General features: G+C 39.0%; 1 long non-coding RNA gene across 1 annotated transcript in view; it reads right to left on the bottom strand.

The window, feature by feature from the left end:
* Positions 1 to 1,096: 1,096 nt before the first annotated feature.
* LOC112946185 overlaps positions 1,097 to 19,914 on the bottom strand; it is a 101,162-nt gene continuing 82,344 nt past the window's right edge. The window contains exon 3 of the long non-coding RNA XR_003249176.1: positions 1,097 to 1,375. This is a non-coding gene — a long non-coding RNA (uncharacterized LOC112946185). The remainder of the gene's footprint in view (positions 1,376 to 19,914) is intronic.

Below are 19,914 nucleotides of genomic sequence, written 5' to 3'. Positions count from 1 at the left end.
AGAACTACTATGCTGAGGGAAATGTGCATCTATGAATGAGAAAGCTCATTTATCCTTTCTATAGACCTTTAGTTCTCTCAGTATTTTTAAAAATCTRTGAAAAGGACAGTTAAGGCTCTGTCAGAAAAACTAAACTTTTGAAAATATTTTCTCCGGCAGTAATAATTGTATTCTGTTTACGGACAAAACTCCACTAGAGGCTGAGACGGAGGAAAAAAAATGAGAGAAAAAAAAATTATTCAATGAATTATTTTAGACCTTGAAAAAAAAAAGTATAAGTCTTAGTTAAAACTGAGATTGAAGGCATGGATTAGGGGCAACGAGCTGTTCTCCATCTACCAAGAGAATTTTGTACAAATCTATTTCAAATTAAATTGCTGTTTGAGTTCTTCCCTTAAAAGTCCGAAAGCACTATTAGGTGCAGTGACTATAATTAATGGAAAGTAATTTGTAGATATCTAATCACACTTCTTTTTTAAAAACATGCAAAACTAATCTCACAAAACTAAATGCAAAATAACAATTGAAAAATGTGTCCTTTAGCCTTTAGATGAATTTAAATAAAAATGTGTATTGGATCTGCACATTAATAAAGCCCGTTAAGCTCAGTAGAATACTTTATATTCATCTGTGCTTCATCAAGCAGGTTCATGACCTCTGCAGAACTGCAGCAGCTCCCTCTGTTCTGAAAACCGCATGGGGGAAGATGGTAAATATTATTTTGTGATTAGAAAATGTTACTAGAATTGTCATAGAGAAATATTTAATGTGGAGAGTGTGGTTCAGGAATTAAAACATACACAGCAGGAGAAAAAGCAGCATGGGGCAAATTTTACTCTTAGTGGCAGGCAAGTAAAATCTGAGGAACTTCAATGACATTGGAAATGTTGTGCCGAACTTACATAGATGTCCCCGAGTTCATGARGCAAATTAAGCACCTGCTTAACTTAAACCATGTGAGGATTCTCGTTGTTCTACATGGGWTAATTTAGATATTTTAAATTAAGCAGATGTACTAAATATTTCCCTGAATTGGTAAAGGGAAGGAATTTAGGYGAGTGATTTTTCTCCCTGTCTGATAAAGCACATGTCTAAATAACCAAACGTGTTAAACCTGTGCATCAAAGACATTTGACAAGAAGCACCGGAATGACTGCGTGCAAAAAGATTTTAAAAGCTTACATAAAATATGTATTAATACTTATTAAAAGCTCAATTCATCTACTACGTGTGGTTCCTTTTCCCGACTTCCTTGCGGTGAGTATGAACACGTGTGTATTTCCACGCGTCCTGCACTAGGCATCAGTCTGTCTTGCTCTTTTCACAGCTTCCATATCAACCCAGCTCTTCAGACGTTAGAGCCAAGCGGGTTGGTCTAAAATATAAAAACAGAAGCATGATATTGTGCATCTTGTCAAAGAATTTAAATGATGAGAAGGACTAAAATGTCAACACCACAAAATCAGCTTATGAAGCTTCCAGAAGGCCGATTCTAAACCTTTTCTCTTTCCATTCAAATTGCATTTGTGAGGAACACTCAAGAGTAAAATCCTAGATTTACTGCAGTCATTGCAAATGTTGCTTTGACTTTCACTGATTGCTACAGGGTCAAGTCTTAACCATTATTTTCAGAGTTTTCAGTGTTTCAGCTCAGGTTGAGGTTTAGCTCAGTAATTTGGTGATACGATAATCATTTATTCTTAGCAATATTATTTTTCCCATTAGTGAAATCTTATTGATTAGCGTATTGTTGCTCTATATATTTTTACTGTATGTTCTGTCATTACAGAATGGAGACAAAGGCAATAATGATGCCTGTGTCAGCACACACCCACAATTGCTTATGCTCAAATCCTTCTTATCTAGAAAATTCAAATCACTGTAAAGGTTCCCTGCAGCTAAATATTACTTTCATATAATTGCCAGGAAAGGGCTTCCTAAATTATAGGACAGAATAAATTATAGGAGAATCATGTTCCCTATAATCCAAAGGGGGGAAATTAACACAGTCTGTAAAGGCTCCCAAAAATTACCCATATGAATTTAAATTCTGCATTTATAGGGAGCAAAGCTAACTTCAGAGAAGAGGTTCTCTGCTCCTGAGAACGTCTGCTTTGGAGATGCATTCTAGATTCCTAATGGGTTTTTAATGCAAGTATTCTATTCATTAATAGCTGAAAGATGCAATTACCGTTACAGTTTTCGTTCAGGGTAAAACTTAAACAGGAATATAATATGAATCTCAACAGACTGTTTTAGTTATGTGTCCCTTCTTTAATCCCGGGGATTACTCAACAAAACCAATGTTCATTCAACAACGTTTATGAAATCTGTTGTGGATTACCAATATCATCAGTTAAACCTGTTTCAAATTTATTGCTTTCATTCAACTTAAATAATAAAAGAGTCCATTTGTACCACCACATGTATATACATGAATTCGGCTTTCATCATTCTCTACAAGTTTAATCCAGTGATTTATGTTTTTTAACACAGTTTTGGGCAAATCTGTTGGAAGAAATTTAGCCAGACTGATAGAAGAGTTAGACGAGATTACTGTGATATGTGCCATGTTTAAAACGAGTCTGTTCTGTTTGGGGAAAGGGAAAAGTCAAGCATTTTAACACTGTAACCCTGCTTGAGGTTCTAATCATTTTAATGACTTTAGCAAAGGAGAGCAGAGGAAGGCTGGGAGAGTTCAAAGACAATCATTTTTATTATTAGAAATATGTTAGAACAGCAAAGAAGCAAAGCTGCTTTTTTTCTGCTTTTTCTTTAGTCACAGCAGGAAATAACACTGCTTAGATTAGAGTTTTTTGACGTTTAAACAGTCATGGCAGTGGCTACATGTTAATTTCTTTTAAATCATCTCTCTTTTGAAACTCTCTCCATCTACCAATGTTTTCTAAAAAAGCACAGACAGAAAATTAAATGTAAAATGCTTCACTTATGTTTCATATCATAGCTGAATTTTTTCATTTAAATTGAACTGAATTGAATCGAATGGCTGCACAGCATAGCTGAGTGTTTTGCTAATGAGATACAAAGCTTTTTGCCTTTAGGTCACTGGTTCAAATCCAGACAGGGCTAGATGCAGCTGAAAGCTTTCAGCCACCTGATGGCTATGTGATATTTTAACATGAAATGAGTTTGTCAGTCAAAATCCAGCATCAGGACATAAGTGTTTCTACTATTAAACCACCATCATGCAATTAGAATTATTTGCAGTCTTCTGAAAGGTCAAAAATTAATTACTCCTGCACCTCCAAAAGTGACCTTTTAGAAGCAACAACCAATAGTGAAGTTAGGAAAGAGCGAAATATGGAGGTTATATTGCTGTTACACTAGCAAACATAGCTTTCAGAGCAGAAGAGTCCTAAATGTCTTTTCTTCCATAAAAACCTCTTTGCTCATCCCTCATTAGCACCCACAGCAAGGCCCTTCTACATTAACATTGCCACTAAAGCTCTAAAACTCCTTCCCCTTAAGAAAGTTTATTTCCTCTTGTGTCAATCTAGTCCTGTCCTGTCTGTCCCCCAGAAAAGTTTCTCAAGAGAGGCAGCCTTGCAGCACTCAGGGAAACACGCTTTGTTAAGTACCATCCTGAGTAAAACCCAGCTTCAGCTCTCATCTAGACCTCTAGTCGTACCATCAAAGATGAAAACTGCTCTAAAAAGAGGCCATTTTGCACCATATGGAAGGTGCTGAACGCACATATGAAAGGTACTGAGCTTGGGCTAAAACTACAAAGATGGCTACAGAGATGATATAATTAAGGGGGAAATCGTGGACAATCTAAACAATGCTGCCTTCTGGAAGTCACTCAGTTGCACCAATAAACTGGCAGAACAAATCAGTTCAGATAAGCTGCAGAGCAAAGCACAGCTGGAACGGCCAATTGATTCATTGGGTCATGATGCGCTCATTAGATCAACCTCGTCGCCACTTTCCTCAGCTCTGCTTACTGAAGCTTGGAGACCTCCATGGAACTGTGTCCCAATTCACTAAGGCCTTTTCCAGTTGCTCCTTTTTTCCTTCTGCTCAGTGGAGGAAAAGCATTTGCTTTATTAAATGCTCTCTGTACCACTAAGGGGGATAAATTTGTTCCCAAGACCCTAGAAACAAGATTGAACCTTTCAGCATAGCCATGAATAAAGCATAACATATAATAGTGGTATATTTTCCAAGACTGGTATTTTTAAAATRAAAGATTACAGGCTTGTGGAAGATATGTTTCAGTTAAAAAGAGTTCAGAAAGGATCTACAGTCTATGTTAATAGGATATTACAGTGGATGTTTCTAACTCTAAAATTAACATTGCTATGCAAATTTTCCATTACTCAGAAGTAAATAATTTTTCATTTTCTTTCCTTTTACTCCACAAAAGTTACATTCTTAAAGGTGTGAAAGTCAGATTTTCCCCCATCTAACTTGCTAGCTGACCTAATCAGCTATGTTAAACCAACACCACATGTCACAATGAGCAGTGCCTATCTGATGGCAAGAAGTCTGCTTGTACAAAGGAYGGACTTATCCTTCCTTCTTTCCACCCAGTTACACAGAAAAAAGAAATTAATGTGATAAAATAACCTAATTCAGATACAGCCTCTATTTCATACAGCCGGGAGAAGGAGGTGAATGAGCAGCCACAAGCTTTTATTCCCTTAGCTGAATAAGCAGGGGTACAAGACATCAGACACTGGTTTAAGGTGTTATGACAAAAATTGGGGTGTAATTTCCATTAAAAATTATAAGAAGAGAAGTGAATGAAATTTGGAAAGATATTGATGCAAACTCAGAGGTTTTGATGACAGAGTGCAAAGATTTCCCTAGAATCAGGCTGTGATGAAGAGACCTTGCCTTCTAAATCGTAAAATTGAAACTCCATGCTTGAAAGAAGGACTAACAACAGGCAGACCGGGAAAAAAAAAAATCACAGACYGCTTCTAGTCACTCTGGGATTTTTGAATAGCAACTTGGCATCCCTTACCTTTTCAGTAAACCGAGAAGAGATGTAGGCTTGAAAATTGAGAATGGGCTTGAAGCAAACTTGTCTGCAAATCTTTGACATATCTTTCATTATAGAAATTTGAAAGTGTGGCTACTACCATTAGCTAAAGATATCTTAATGACAGGCATTTACTAGCCACATTCTGCATGCACCACTTACTAAATAAGCTGAGTACTACTAGAGAGTGTTTGATAGCATGAGGAACAGCTGTGTACATCCATCTGCTTTACTGCTCCCCAGAGGACTGAGGAGTTTCTATTTCCAATAGTTAACTCTACAATTAGTAGCACCTGTCTTGAACTTCTCACTTGTACCGACCCATCAGTGGCCCACTTAATGAAAAGTTTGATTCAATGGGACTCTTCTACAAGTTAATCAAACTACCTACATTGATACAACCGCAATTTGGGTGATACCCGGTAGAATATAAGGGATAATTATATATTCTCTCGAGACTGGATGATGGGATGTATACTAGACTTTCTAAATTCCAGTCAATGAGTGTACATGCTTTTAATGCCTATGTACTTGTTCATGCACGCTTGTTTATTGTGGTGACCACAAAGCTCCTATTTGGTGCAGCTCTGCTTAAAATGGTTAGAGGGTTGTATTTAGGGCAAATCTCCATCTTTATGGCATGCAAGAGCTCTTTGCATGGTAGCTCCCCAAAGCCCAAGGGCCCACAAGACAGGAGGACAGTTAAGTTTACGGAATGGCGTTTAAAAGACACATTAATTGCATGAGGAAAGAATCAGAACATGCACTAACTGGATGACTTGAGTMCATTACTGTCTTGTGTGGAGGGAGTTTGCCAGCAGATGTTAAGCTTTAAACAGTTGACAGCACAGTTAGGGACACCTGTCTTTGACGTCTCATTTATACTGACCCTTCCTTCACCCATTTAATGCAGGATTTGACCTTGCATCTTGAATAATGCCAGGAGAGACAGGCATAACCCTTTGCTTAATATATCCCTTCTCCATAACCAGATGTTTTAATATAACCAACACTATTTAAAATAACACAAACATATCTCATTATTGTCTGAGAGAAAAAATAGGTGTCTGTATAACACGCATTTATATTCTGCAATAAAACTGGCACCTGGTATAGCAAAAAGGATATCAACATGCACTTTACACAGCTTTACAGGCTTCATGTGAATAATGCAGGAAGTATTAAATGAAAGAAGCGCTGAAATTACCACTGCTGATAATTTTTCAAGAGTGCAGAATAATTTCTTGAGAAAACAAGAGGCACTATTCATTATACTCTATCACATGAGCTCTGCTCTCATTTTTTTTTCCCCAGGAATTAGTTTTGAAAAATTCRAGGATCCCAGCTGTTTAATAATGACGTTGTTGTATTCATGCAAATCCCTCAGACCTTATGTCAACATTTAATTTTACAATAAATATAAAAATAAGACYAGTCACATCTGTAGTCCCCTGGGTTGTAACTGACAAATCATTCAAAACATCCCTCTCCCTTCCCAYACATCCTTGCTATTTTAGAGGTAATAATACTCAAAAGGAAAATGTTAACATTCGTGTGGTGCATTGAGAGAAGTTTATAGATATTGACAGTAGTGCTCATGAAATAGATTATATCAAAACACCAAATATATTACCTTTACCCCAGTGGTAAGCTTTTGTAAATTGAAGTCAAATATGTAATCGTTGAACTCCGCAAGGACTATATAAAGAAAGGACTTTGAGCTCTGTGGATTTAGAGAAGGAACTCTTCCAACTAGCCATTTACTCTTAATGAATTTTAAAGCACGAAAATTACTGAATGAATCTCTAAAAGAGAATTAATAAATTCAGAACTGTTTGCATAAATAATGCAGTGTATCTAGAACTCCTTCCAAAAGTTTTGCCTGTGCATCGATTGCAAAATAAAATATTAGGAGAATTTGGTGCGTCATAAATACAAGTACCTAACTCTTACAAGACAAGTATCTTCTGGAAGAAAACAAGGCTGCAGAGATGGTAAATAGAGTTGTGAAGAAATGAGACTGAAAAGTCTATAAAACAAGACTTTAGAGTCATTTCAAATATACAGAATTTTAAAAAMACAGTAGAGCATTTAAAAGAGAAAATTTCACAGAAAATTGTTCTTCATGCACTYGACAGGAGTCATATATCAGCACAACAGAGCGCCAAGCAGGTAGTTTCAAAATCACTCCCAATTCTGAACTATGAAATACTCAAGCAACATTGGTAAGACCTACTACTACTTCAGTAACTGCAGAAGGTTAAAACTAGGCACACTGAAGTCAATGACAAACATCCCAACACCCCTCATTTGGTAGCATTAAAGAAAAAAAAAATACTTTAAAACACCAGGACTGCTGGGGGCCTCAGACACCCTAAATGAAATAGCAGTTTCACCACTTCTGTGGGAACTTTACTATTATTTTCAAAGGARTTGGGATTATACTTCATGCATAAAGAGATGCTCTTCTCAGGAGTTTTCAAAGTTTCCTCTTTTAGATGACTTGARTGTGAACCGGTGAGCTGGCCATGGGAGGGACAGCAGGGATGTTTCTCTTGGCTAGGGCCAAGGAAATTCAGTGTGTGTCACAAAGCAGCCCAGACTCCAAAGGCTGATGCAAGGACACRTTTGCTGGTCCACCCCAAAGGCTGGAGCAGGAGCTATGCACCTTTCATAAGGGTGTCTCTGAAATAAGAATCTGTCCCACAAACTTCCACAAGTCTCATGCTAGCAAAACTTCTTCTTTCGCTAACTCTCAGCTCAAAATATTGGCACTTACCTTATAAAACACCCTTTTGGCTGCTTTACAAAAAACAGTGCTTTTTGCTCTTTCCATTCAGGGATCTCCGGSAGGACTCTAATCCACGTACATCTCCTTTCCTGCTTCCTATTGCTTCCCCAGATGCTCCCTGTTCACTCTGCAAACTCTGCCCTGCTTTGTGCTCCTTTTGTCTCCGTATGACTTCATACGCTCTTCCAGGCTGCTGCCTCCGCCTGGAGCGGTCAACCCCTTTCCACATTTCCCTAGTGCATCCAATGACCTCATTCCCCCTCCTTCCACTCCTCATTTTCTTCCTTCAATTTTCTTTATACTCTCTTTCCRCCTCTCACCATTGCTTAAGAATTGCCCACTGCCACCCTTCCCCCTTTATCAGGCCTCTCTAACCAAAGGAATTGAGCTAACAAAACTTAGACAWAAAGGGAGTATTTCCAAGAGGACATTTCTTGCTTTCTTTTGTTTTCACTATTTCTCTTTGCAGAGAAATACATATGTAGACAATGACTTTACTTTCTATGTGATTATGACTGATTAGAGATTATAAGATGCCTGGGACAGAGGCCTTGGAGTTCCTTTCATCTATGAAATGCCAGGCATGTAGGTAGTGATGTGAATGAAATAATAAATACAATAATGAAGACAACAGTTGTGTCTTTGAATTCACGTATCCTCTGACTTGGAAATACTGTGAAAGCTTTTGAATGGGATTGTGTGTGAAAGAGTATGTTTATCTGCAATTCCATGGAGCTGGGGTCCCAGAGGAAGCGCTCAGTACTAATGAAAAGCTGAATAGTTCCTCAAAACCTTGGGGATCTTCTATCAGCCGTGCCCCATGCACCTCTGTTTTGTATGTCATCTTTCTCTTTTTATCTCATTCTCTACTCTGCATTTTACTTTCAACCTCCACTTTACTAATTACATTTAGTTCAAGTCCTCTCTTCTGTGATGAGCAGCCTATATTTTATATAATTTCTATAAATGTATGTACACATATATATAGAGACTGTATGCATGAGAGACCATAGATATATCTCTTTTACAGCTTTTACAGTAAGAATATTGCACTTAAAATGTAAAATCTGTAGCTTTTGGTAGGCCATTAATGATTTCTAAATAGTACCTTCAGTGTTGTGCACTTGAAATACTGATTCCAGCGGAGTTAATTCGGTACCTGACTGAATCCTCATATAGAAATATAAAATTAAAATTGGGCCTAGAATGAAATACATGAGATCTGGTGGATATCTTGAAGATGCTATCAAGGCATTGGCAAATGATACAGTAACCCAGTCCACTTTGGAAGAAGTATAAAACAGGACCAAATATTTGTTAAGAAAGCAATTGAAATGAACATGTCTGAGGGAAGCCCGCTAAACTGCATCGGGCTATCCCAATCTTATGAATATTTTGGCTCTTCAGTATGTAAGGCTTAGAAAAAGAGAGATGGAGAGATGTTAAGTAGAGACTTTGTAATGGGCTTTGTAATGGGCTGGCACGATTCCCTCTTGCTTTAGCTCCGAGCTCACGTTGCAGCGCAAGGAAGGGCGCTTCGCCCTGGCCGCAGGGACGGACACCGCAGCCTGACGCGGGGTGCAGCGGGAGCGCTTCGTCCCGCTCCCCTGCGCACACGCGGCCCTACGGAGCGGCCCCGCGAGCCCCAGCGCTCGCTACACCTGCCCCAATTCCCAGCACTGCTCCCCGGAGCAGGTGCACGGCATCGATGCTTGAGCAAGTCTCCTCGCACCTGCGCCTCCTAACTAATGACCCTGTGCTGTTTTCTCCCGTTTTGATCTCAGGAGCATGAGAGACAGTGCTGARACAGCGGTCCGGCAGGTGTGGCAAGCCCAAGGAGAGGACAGGGACGGCATGTGCCTGTGTGTGTGCCTGCCAACAACCCCTGGCTTCGTCCTTTATCTTTCTGTGCAGGTGACTCCTTGTGGGACTGACAAGAATACTTGCATTTTTAGAAGCTTGTGACTTCCCTGGAACCGTGCCTGTCCCTGTGCTCCTTGGAGGAAAGGAGAACCGAGAGCCCCGCGCACCAGCTCAGTTAGTCCTGATCCTTGGACTTGAGAAGTACCCGGTCAATCACGATTCTAAGCCTTTTCTCAAGGATGCCCTCTCGAGCAAGCTGGGCCTTGGCCTGTGGTGAGGAAGGCGACGCAAAAGCCTGGGGATGCCCAAAGGGATCTGCTGCAGGATCTGCTCGAGCAAGAGAGCGCGTGAAGGGGGACAGCATAGGCAGCCCGGTTCATTTACCGAATGCAAATAATAATCTTTTGAGTTTTGCTTTTCTCCTGCTCATAACCATTCTATAAACCGATCCTGATCTGTGGGTGTGTTTTCAGTACTCAAGATTAATCTTGAGCRGTAGAGGTAAACAGCTCCCCTCCTATGTGTCATCCATAAAATACTGAATTTTACCGTTCATTATTCTGTCTAGGAGCTATGTCAAAATACTTGCTCTTTGGGAAAGGGAGCTAAAATGTTTCAAACAAAATATTAAGACATAACAAATGATCAATAGTGCGAAACAGATACTTCTGTTTCCACAAGTACCCATATTTTTAACCAAGAAAATCCATATTACAAATAGGTACATGAACAAAAGACTGATCACATCTAATAGTAATAAAAACATGCTAATGTGGTTAAACTGCACTCCGATTCTGAATTCAAATGGATGTTTGTGCTCAGAAATTCATTGTTGTGTGATTAATTTATAAGATCCTATGGGCAGAATAGGTCATATTTGAAATAATCTGAATGGATTCAGTTTAAAGTCATTTGCCAATAACTTGTAATCAGCGTATAATCTTTAACGATGATATTGCTGAACTTTGTCCATAAACCAATAAGCAGTTTAAGAGCTACTTATATTTCATAAATTAAACATTATCTGGATAAATACATGTCAGTGCAGGAGCATTTGTGTCTCATCTTTTCCTTGGTTTAAATGGGTTCATCCAATATCAGCTAGGTAGTGAACTTTGAAGCAGAGTCCACTGTAATAAAAGTAAAGTTTAATGATGCATAGCTATGTGAGACTGACAAATTCCCAGCCAAAGTATTGATTCCTGGAGAATTTATGAAGCACAAGCTGTATTCTATGTCATTATGGTCCATTTTTGGCTGAAAGAATCATGTAAAATAGATTTTTAAATGAGTGGTAATAGCCAGACATAAAGAAGGTATTGATGTGTGTCATGAAGGGTGAAATAGCATGCCAGGTAAAGGCATATAACAAATTGAAAACAACACTGCTGCAACTCCTACAAATGTAAATTTGTTTTTAGTTTTAATCAAACCTTTGTTTCAGTAAGTACAAATTTTGCCACAGAACTAGAAAAGAAAGCCTTTTTTAAAAAAATGTAATTATTTACGGTTCGATTTCATGCTTCACTTTGGAATATGTGTCTATAAAATGCATATCTCACAGACATGTTAATCAATATGAATTGTGTACTACATTACAACAAAACTACATCTGAGATTATTAAGAAAAAAATCAAATGCACATAGTTCTGCTTACTTGAGCAATATGTGAAAATTAATAGCTTGAACCTCTGCAGAACTGGCTGTTGGAAGACAGGACACTTTTTTATTTTTTTTAAAGGAGAGTTCTAATACGATATCTGAGGTATTTTCCGATAAGGTGTAGCAAAATTATGGCACAGGCAAAACTTGAAAGAAGAATAAAATATGAAAGTGCAGAGAGACTGACAAAAAGATGGGGAAAGCGAATAGTTGATTGGGTTASTGGGGTTTCACAGCCATCTAACACTGCATTTTAATTGCATTCCGGCAACCTCTTTTTGATCTAGAAAGAGGTCACCTAGGTTTAACAATGCCAGGGACCTTCACAGTCCAGACGTAAATATATCTCCCACACACCCAGAAGCGCCATGAGAATTAGCTAAATCCTCCTCAGAGCAGCTGCTTTTCAACAATTCAAGAGTTTATCAGCCTAAAAAAAAAAAAAAAGAAAAAGAAAAAAAAAAGAAAAAGTAGCTGGCAGGAAAAAAAGGCTGACGATCTCAATAGGCTCTTCTGTGGCCTAGTGGGGCTGAAGAACTCTTCAAGGTCTTAGTCAGCACAGAGCAGAGGGCTCTGAACTGGCCCACTCATCTGCACCACAAACACGCTGCGAGCCCAGGGAGAGGGCGTTCGTTATAGAAACGCTTTTCCCAGGCAGAATGCAAGCGAATTCAAAGCGAAAAGGTTGAATCCAGGTGCAAGGCTGGAACAAAAGTACTTTCAGGCTTAGAGAATCAGGGAGAAGAAAAAAAAAATAATAAAAAAAAAGGTGTTCCCACCTGTAATACAAGCTAACGGGAGCTTCATCTGATTTGCTGTTTCCATTTAAATCCATCCCTAGCTTTGTTCTCTATATGTCCATGAAAATTTTACAAAAGCGGTCTTCCTCATCTCCATCTCTCAAATGCAACATATTTGCAAGGAGTCTCTATTTCCAGCCCATATTTTTACAATAATTCTAAAATACAGTTTGGGCGCATTCTAAATATGTATGATAGTGATTCTTCTGATTTCATGCTATATTTATAATTAATTTGAAAATTAAGTTTMCACAGGCCATTTCACTCTAATTCATATCTTCCTGGCTATTAGCAGTATCAGGTAAGCTTTTAAAGTTACTGTAATATAACTTTCATGTGTTAACATGCAAACACAGAGTATACCTAAGTGCACATAATTATTGTACCTGACTGCAACAAATCAACTTTACTAAAACAGAATTGTCCTTTTATCAATGACATTAACTGCTGAAAAGGGGAAAATAAGTCTATTTAATGGCATATTAGATTTAGTAAATAAGCTATTCTACAATTACTAGCTCACTTGATGACAGGCATCCAAGAACCACCTTTGATCACTGACAAGGCCCCACAAAATCATATGAACTATGATAAATACCTATAATTAACATCATGAAGTTATTTCTGACCTACAGCAAAGGGATGACATCATATGGAGCAGAATTTTCAGGCTATTTACTTACTGATCCATGTGGTTCATTTGTGCTTTAAATTTTTTGGACTGATTTTCAGAACTTACTGCATGCATCTACACGTATAAAGACAAACATCTGTAGTGCAGGCTTAATTTTCATGTATAATTACTGCTATTTGCACATGCAATTCAACCACGTTTGCAAAGCTAGTGTCCAGTTTTCATCCAACTGATCCCAAGAAAAACTACTGAACATGCAGACTAAATGCAAAAGTACTGAACTAGCTGTTTGTTCCCAGCTGTTTGTTTTCAGGGCATGTCTATATTGCATTTGGTGGAACAATACAGAAATACTCTAGCTGTGAAAATAAAATCTAGTCAAYATTTCTCATGTGCCAAATTTCATTAACAAATTGCTCTGGGACCTTACCCCTTCTAGGGCTAAGCTAAGTTGGATTTAACAGGTTAGGTGCACACAAGCAGACAGTTACTCACATCAATAGTCTGTGGATGTAAAACTCCGCAGGTCATTTCTCTGTGCGTGTGAACTCTCAATTATATTCATGCAAACCTGACTTCACTGGAATTATTCTAGATTCAYGTATAATATTAAGATCATGGCCCATATTGTTTGGAGGCACCAAAAATCACCTTCCTCGATATGAACACTAATGAACAATTAGTGATAGGCTGGGAAGTAGTTATGGCCAGAACAAGCAGATTTCAGATCTGAAGGAAAACCAGGGCCTCTTTGCAGGGGCCTTGCAAAGCTCCCCTGCCTGCCTACCTAGGAACCAGAGTGGTAACTTGAGGCTCTGACCAGGAGGAATAGACAGTCACCAAAGGGGAGCAGCCTTAACGGAYGTGTAAAACGTAACAAACAGGCCCTTGAAGATACCACTGCTGAGAGCTAAAATGTTTAAATATCTTTTGCCTTTGCAGAGCTGCCGCTTTACGCACAGACTTCATCATGACCGTCAGAAACTCGCCCCYGGGCTCCCAGTTTCCAGGCCCTGTGTTTACAGGTGGACTCAAGCACACAGCTGAGCACACGAAGCGGTGGCCTCGGAGCTCCCTGGTGCTTTGCACAGACCAGGAGCTCCGTCCTGCCCGGACCAGGAGCTCCGCTCTGCCATCCTGCTGCAAGGCAGCTCCCAACCCTGCACGGCACCAGGACGGGAACACAGACCCCAGGTCGGCAATTCCCAGCTCCAGACACCAATTTCACACGCATTGCGTAAGGCTGAGCGGAGAACAGAAATGACCTTCACTGAGCAGAGCTGCTTTTAGCTGCAGCTACAAATCCCGGCCGCTGCGCAGAGGTATAATTCCTACAGCTGCCAAGCAGGGGAAAACTGTGCACCTTGCCAGCATATACAGCCTCTTTTAAAAATGTCTCCTTTCCTTCCAGATTCACAATTGCACAATATTGGTTTCAGCAGAGCAATACCATGTAGCACTCGGCTTGATCTATGTTTCTTTCACCTTACTTGAATTCAATTTTATGAAAATAATGGGAAAACATTTCCCACAGGACATGCCTGGAGCAAGCTGCTCCCGAAGGAGGAGGGCACACAGCTCTCCGGGCAGGATCCACCATGGAGGCCCAGGGGAAGGGGACGTGGGGCACGAGCAGCTCTGCCCGCGTGCTCGTGATTACACTGCTCCCACCAGGCTGGAATGCAAGGTCCAGGTGCTGCTCTCATGGATCTTCTTCCATTGTATCATGCAATAGAAACTATCACTCAAGAACATCAGGATGTACAACCCCACACAGGTGATCTTCTCCTCCCTCTTAGCAATGTTCAAGTTGTGCCATATCAAAGGAGCAGCAACTGCTGTTAGGTGCTTTAAACATGAAGACTTGCACAAATCTTTCAGCATTGGGAGTGGAAGAACCCCGTATGAGACATCCTGGCCTTTTTGTGCTAGTGAGTCACAGACGCACCTGATATGATAAAGGAGGGGGGAGGGGGTGTCAAATCAAGTAATCATAAAAGAAAAAAAGTGCCACAAATACTACCTTGTAACACCACAGTCCTACTGCAAACTTTGTCTACCTACACTGATGTGAATCAAATTAACAAAATTGTTCTGAAATTACTTTTTCACCTTTTCTAAAGCATGTTGAACTCAGATGCAGTAATGAGGCTGACACAGTAACATTAAAATTTAAAGCCAGTATATTTTCTTTACATTTTAGTGCAAATTCTCTGAGTGCCTAATGTACAGAGCTTTAGAGAAAATAACCCATTCAGATATTCCCAGTATGTGTACAGTATGTGCCGATACATACACACTCATAGCACTGTGATACATACGTGTACACACTCACTAAAGAACACAATATTCAGAACATTCATCAACTCCCAAAATCTACCCATTAAAAGAGGTCACCACCTGATCACCACCACTTTTAAAGTTACTCATCTGAAATAAAACATTCTAGTTTCTCTGGCAAACAGGACACTTCCATGTGGATGGGGCTCATTTCTGTTTCATTTGCAGTTTATTAGAGTCTCTCCCATTCATTTTACTTATTAAGATATATTCTCTATATATACAATATTGTATAAAGAATAGAAACTGCATTCCTTTGCCAAAATCTGTATCTACATATCAATACAATAGCTCTGTAATGAATACGTTTTAGGATGTGTGTGTATTATGGGGGGTAATTATCTTGTCAAATGTAAGACGAACTAAAGAGAAAAAAAGAGTGCAGATTGCACTCGATAGCCTTAAAAGCAGTACTCTCCTTATAACATGTTACATATACCCCTGGAAATGGTCCAAAATGAACTCTTCCCTGAGGTCTGCCTTTTGTGCATAAGGAATAATGAGTCTCATGTTATATAAATGCTGGTGACAGCCTATGTGCTACAATAATGCAGATATAAACCAAAGAGGTGATACAAACCCTTCTATTAGATGTAGATTAATGTCACTAAATATTATCTTCCAAAGGTCAATCTTCGGCATAGTTCTGTGTTTGGCACAGCTAAATTATTGATTAAAAAAAATTAAAAAGTCTCCCATTCAAGTATTACGGAAGACATATTACACTGTCTGACCTGTAATTTCTTTTTTTCTCAAATGTATTAGTATTTTGCTAGTACTTCTGCAAATCTAAAGCACTAACTTCTATTAATACCTATTAAAACATTTCTATACATTCACCAAAACCCAAATCATAACAGTGCCCATTGACAAAATTTATTAATGACTAGAACCAGCTATGTGCACTCTTTGGAAAGGATGGATTGGGTAACTCAACAAATATTCCACCCACCATTGCAAATGGAAGATGTTGAGTGTAGGGTTCCACCTACCACCCTCACACCCCTCAGATTTGTCCTCCTTTGGCCTGGGCCAGACTGACAACATCCAGCCCCCCTGCGCCGATGCTCTGGACAGAACACAACAGCCTGCACGCAAAGGGAGGATGCAGCTGTCCTGGCCAGCACCCCGGCCATGGCAATTAGCGTCCCTCATCATTGGCAGCTATTCTTGTAACACTGTAGCAAAAGACATTAAAGAGAGTTAAAAAGAGAATAATGAAATAGATTTGTGGGTGCTAATCAGATGTCCTCTTATGCATATGGGGTAGCATGGGAAAGGGCATGAAGATTTTCATTCTCAAAGTTGACCAGTAGGAAACAGAGGAGCTGGCCTCATGACTAATCGGAGGCAGAAGTCCATGTCTCCACACAGCAATAATACATGTCTAAATCAAACCATTTAATCTGTTCGGACAGTGAACTGCCACTGTGCAACACAGAGCTGTTGAAGTTCCAACAGTTTGAAGCTATTTTTGTGAAGAACATACATGTCAGAACATCATTTGTCAGCTGAGATTTTGGCTGACAAGTGTTCAAGAAACTCACTGGAAAGCTATTTAACTGGTATCTTTAAACATCCTACTTACTTACTGGATAAAATATTTAACTTCTGGTTTCACATTAGAGMAGTATATTTGCTTTCTATTCAAGATCAACTAAACATTTCAGTAACAATATTTCATACATAGCAGACAGGAAAAGCCAATTAAACAACTTCCAGACTGCCATTTTCACAAATACGAATTCTTGAGTCTTGAAGGTCTGATTTTCYGTCCATAGATTATCTTTTGTACAAATTCCTACTCCCATTAAGACAGTAATTCACAAACAGCATAACTCTAGCTTGTGATTAACAGCTCTGCTTGCTATTAAGTATCATAGTACTTCAGCTTTTCGGTTATTTCTGATCTTGGTCATTTTGGAAGGCAGAATATTGGCATCTTTTCTACTGACCTACACAGCAAATGCAGCAGTGTCTTCCCAACTGAATCTTTCCCTTCAGTGTTGTCAGGTGTCATACTATCTCAAAGTGAAAGATAGATTGAAGTCATATCAATCCCTTAATAATTTACTTTTAATCAGGTAGCTGCATCTGGGTTCCCAGAGCATGGTTCTCAGAGAAGTCAACACAGTGCTCCTGCTCTTCCTGTTCCCACACGTGCAATGAAACACTGGTCCCTTGCCTCAACCTCRGACATCACAGGACTGGACATGTCAGAGAGGATTAATTTAATTCTCATCTATTTGCACACAAACTACTGGAGTAATTTATCCATTTAAACACTATAATCTTGATACCTTCCTTGTCCCTCATTTCTTGGAAAGAGTGTAAAAATTTCTGCAGTCATAAGGCAGATTTTTTTCTTAATTTCTTCTTTCTATACTGACTATAATTGAAAATTAGTCTTACACTAACTACATAGAGCATGTCTGCCTCAATTCAAGCCCCGAGTATGTAGTCTGACAATCCACAAAGGATAAGCAGCAAAGACCTCTCAGGATTTTATTGGAGATGTCAGTGCATCTAGGCAAAATGGGTGTAGGAATCTCATCAAGGAAATATTCACAGTTCCTGTTGATTATCAGTGTTACTGCAAGTTTAATTATTGTCAAGGCATTCGGAGTTTCTATGTGGGTGACCTGTAATTGCTGTTGCATCAGAATGAATAAACAGCTCTTGGGAAAAAAGCTGTCATCACATACAGCTATATACTGCTAGAGACTGCGTTAAGCACTTTCCATTGCACACCTATATCTATGAAATAATAATTATTTTATATTAAACTCTATCAAAGCTCCCCCCCTTTTTTTTTTTCCTTTTCGGATTCTCGGGTAATGACTGGAATATCTGAAATGACTGAAGTTTCATTGCTCGGTTTTCCACCAACTTCTAAAGTGCYGTCCTCGGCATATGACACTGATGGGAGTGGTTGATTGAGTTCATTACTTTAATAAATGAATTTGAGATTCAATTTGATGTTTCATATGTGTGACCTGCTCTTAYATTGACATAAAAGAAAAAAATGAGATACTTGTAACCTGGCTATCTTTTGATTCCATTTTGCTCTTTAGCATTTTTTTTAAAACAGTTCAAAGGTTTCTCTTAAGCTTATGAGCTACAAAAATATGAAGTAACAGGTTTAAAGCCAAGAAGCAGGATCAGAAGACTGTAAAATGTATTAATGCTTATAGTTGAGAATTTTTAGTTAGTATCATGAGTATTGTGATAGAACGGGAGAGATTGATTTAGCAACATGATGTAAGACGCAGAAGTGGAAGTGAAGAGTTAGGGCACACTGCTCTGAAACAGCAAAATAAATCTGCTGCAAAGCTATCCTTCCCAGCTTTCCTCCTGCTGGTCACCCTCCTGATTAGAGAAGTTGCTCTGTAGGAAAGGCAAAATCCAAGCACCCTAAGTACTATTTAGCAACTGAACTATCTCTAAAATTGTGATGGTGGCCTTCAGTGGGTTGTGCCCCTCTCGACTATATGTAAACATCTAGCTAGCTACACTACACGTGCTACATTTACTTTCAAATTTAAATTAATCCATTAAAGGACAATTAAAAAAAAAAAAAAAACAACTTGACCAACTTGAGCAGTCAAGAGTTTTAGAACCTGATTTTAGTCTCCTTTGGAAAGATTTTAGTTTGAAAACGGATACGAAGATCCAGAAAAGCAGTTTTAAATAATTGATGGGTGTGGGATGCAATGATATTATCCAAGAAGAAGGCTTCACAGTGTAGTTTGGGAATGAGTCAGGCCAACTAAAGCCAAACAGACACATAAACTCCACCTTAGTGACTAACACTTCTTTATAAATTGTGCTAGTTTTAAGTTTTCCATTGTAATTACATCTCCTCTTCAAATAAACAATATGATGCTCATTTAAAATAAATTAACCTACTATTTCACCTAATACATTTGAAACTGGACTACCCTCCTTGAGGAAACTGCTGTTGCTGTTCTTGAGCAGCCCTTGCCCCTGCTGTGGTAGCAGAGGGGAAATGCTCCATTTAGAAAGTTTTGGCACTCTCTCTGGCACAGCTAACATAAAAGAAATGCAAAATAAGGAGGCAACTCTCTCCCACTCCCACCCACCCCTCTTTTTTTGTTACACCTGAGTGTGAAAACATACTGCTGGCCGTGATGCTGTTTCTCCATTCCTCACAGAGAGGCACTACCTACCTCCTGACAATTACAAAAACAGGTCAGTCAGGATCATCCTGAACTGGATTCTGCTAATATGCAGCTATATTCAGCTGAGGATATATTTGGCCTCAATGAGTCTCACTTTACTCAACAGTTCACATTGTTGCTATTCAATTAATTCCATTTCTTGCTTAATCTCTTCTAGGGTTGTTTGGATTCCTATAGGTTGAACTGGTGAGATCCAGCAAGGTGAAAAGTAGGGTTTCTTTAGCATACCGAAAGCTATTTCCCTCTTATATACTGGTACCCATTCATATATCCCCTTTCACCAAGATCATTATCCCCCAAAGTTCTCCAAAGTTTTCTGTATTTCCAGCATCCCTACTGTCAACACCCATTTCCAGGGCCATTAAATCAGTCATTAAAATTTCCTCTTAACTGCATCTTACTGCACAAATGCACACTGAGAATAGTAATAGGCCTTTGCTTAAAAGGGCAAAGGACTGTAAGTATCTTGTGATTTGGCTGCCTATCATCTTTAAAGTTAGTCAGGGAAAATAAAACAAAACATGTGATGACTTCTGACAAAAAGAAAATAAAAAAAAGAGAATTTCATATTCTCCAAATGGCAAGTCCCTTTGGTGCCTTTCTCTACCTTTTTT

Source organism: Nothoprocta perdicaria, unplaced genomic scaffold (genome assembly GCF_003342845.1).
Source record: "Nothoprocta perdicaria isolate Ctin4 unplaced genomic scaffold, notPer1 scaffold_20, whole genome shotgun sequence".
Classification (NCBI taxonomy): Eukaryota; Metazoa; Chordata; class Aves; order Tinamiformes; family Tinamidae; genus Nothoprocta; species Nothoprocta perdicaria.
The sequence above is the reverse complement of the archived record's forward strand: the minus strand, read 5'-3'. Positions and strand labels throughout refer to the sequence as shown.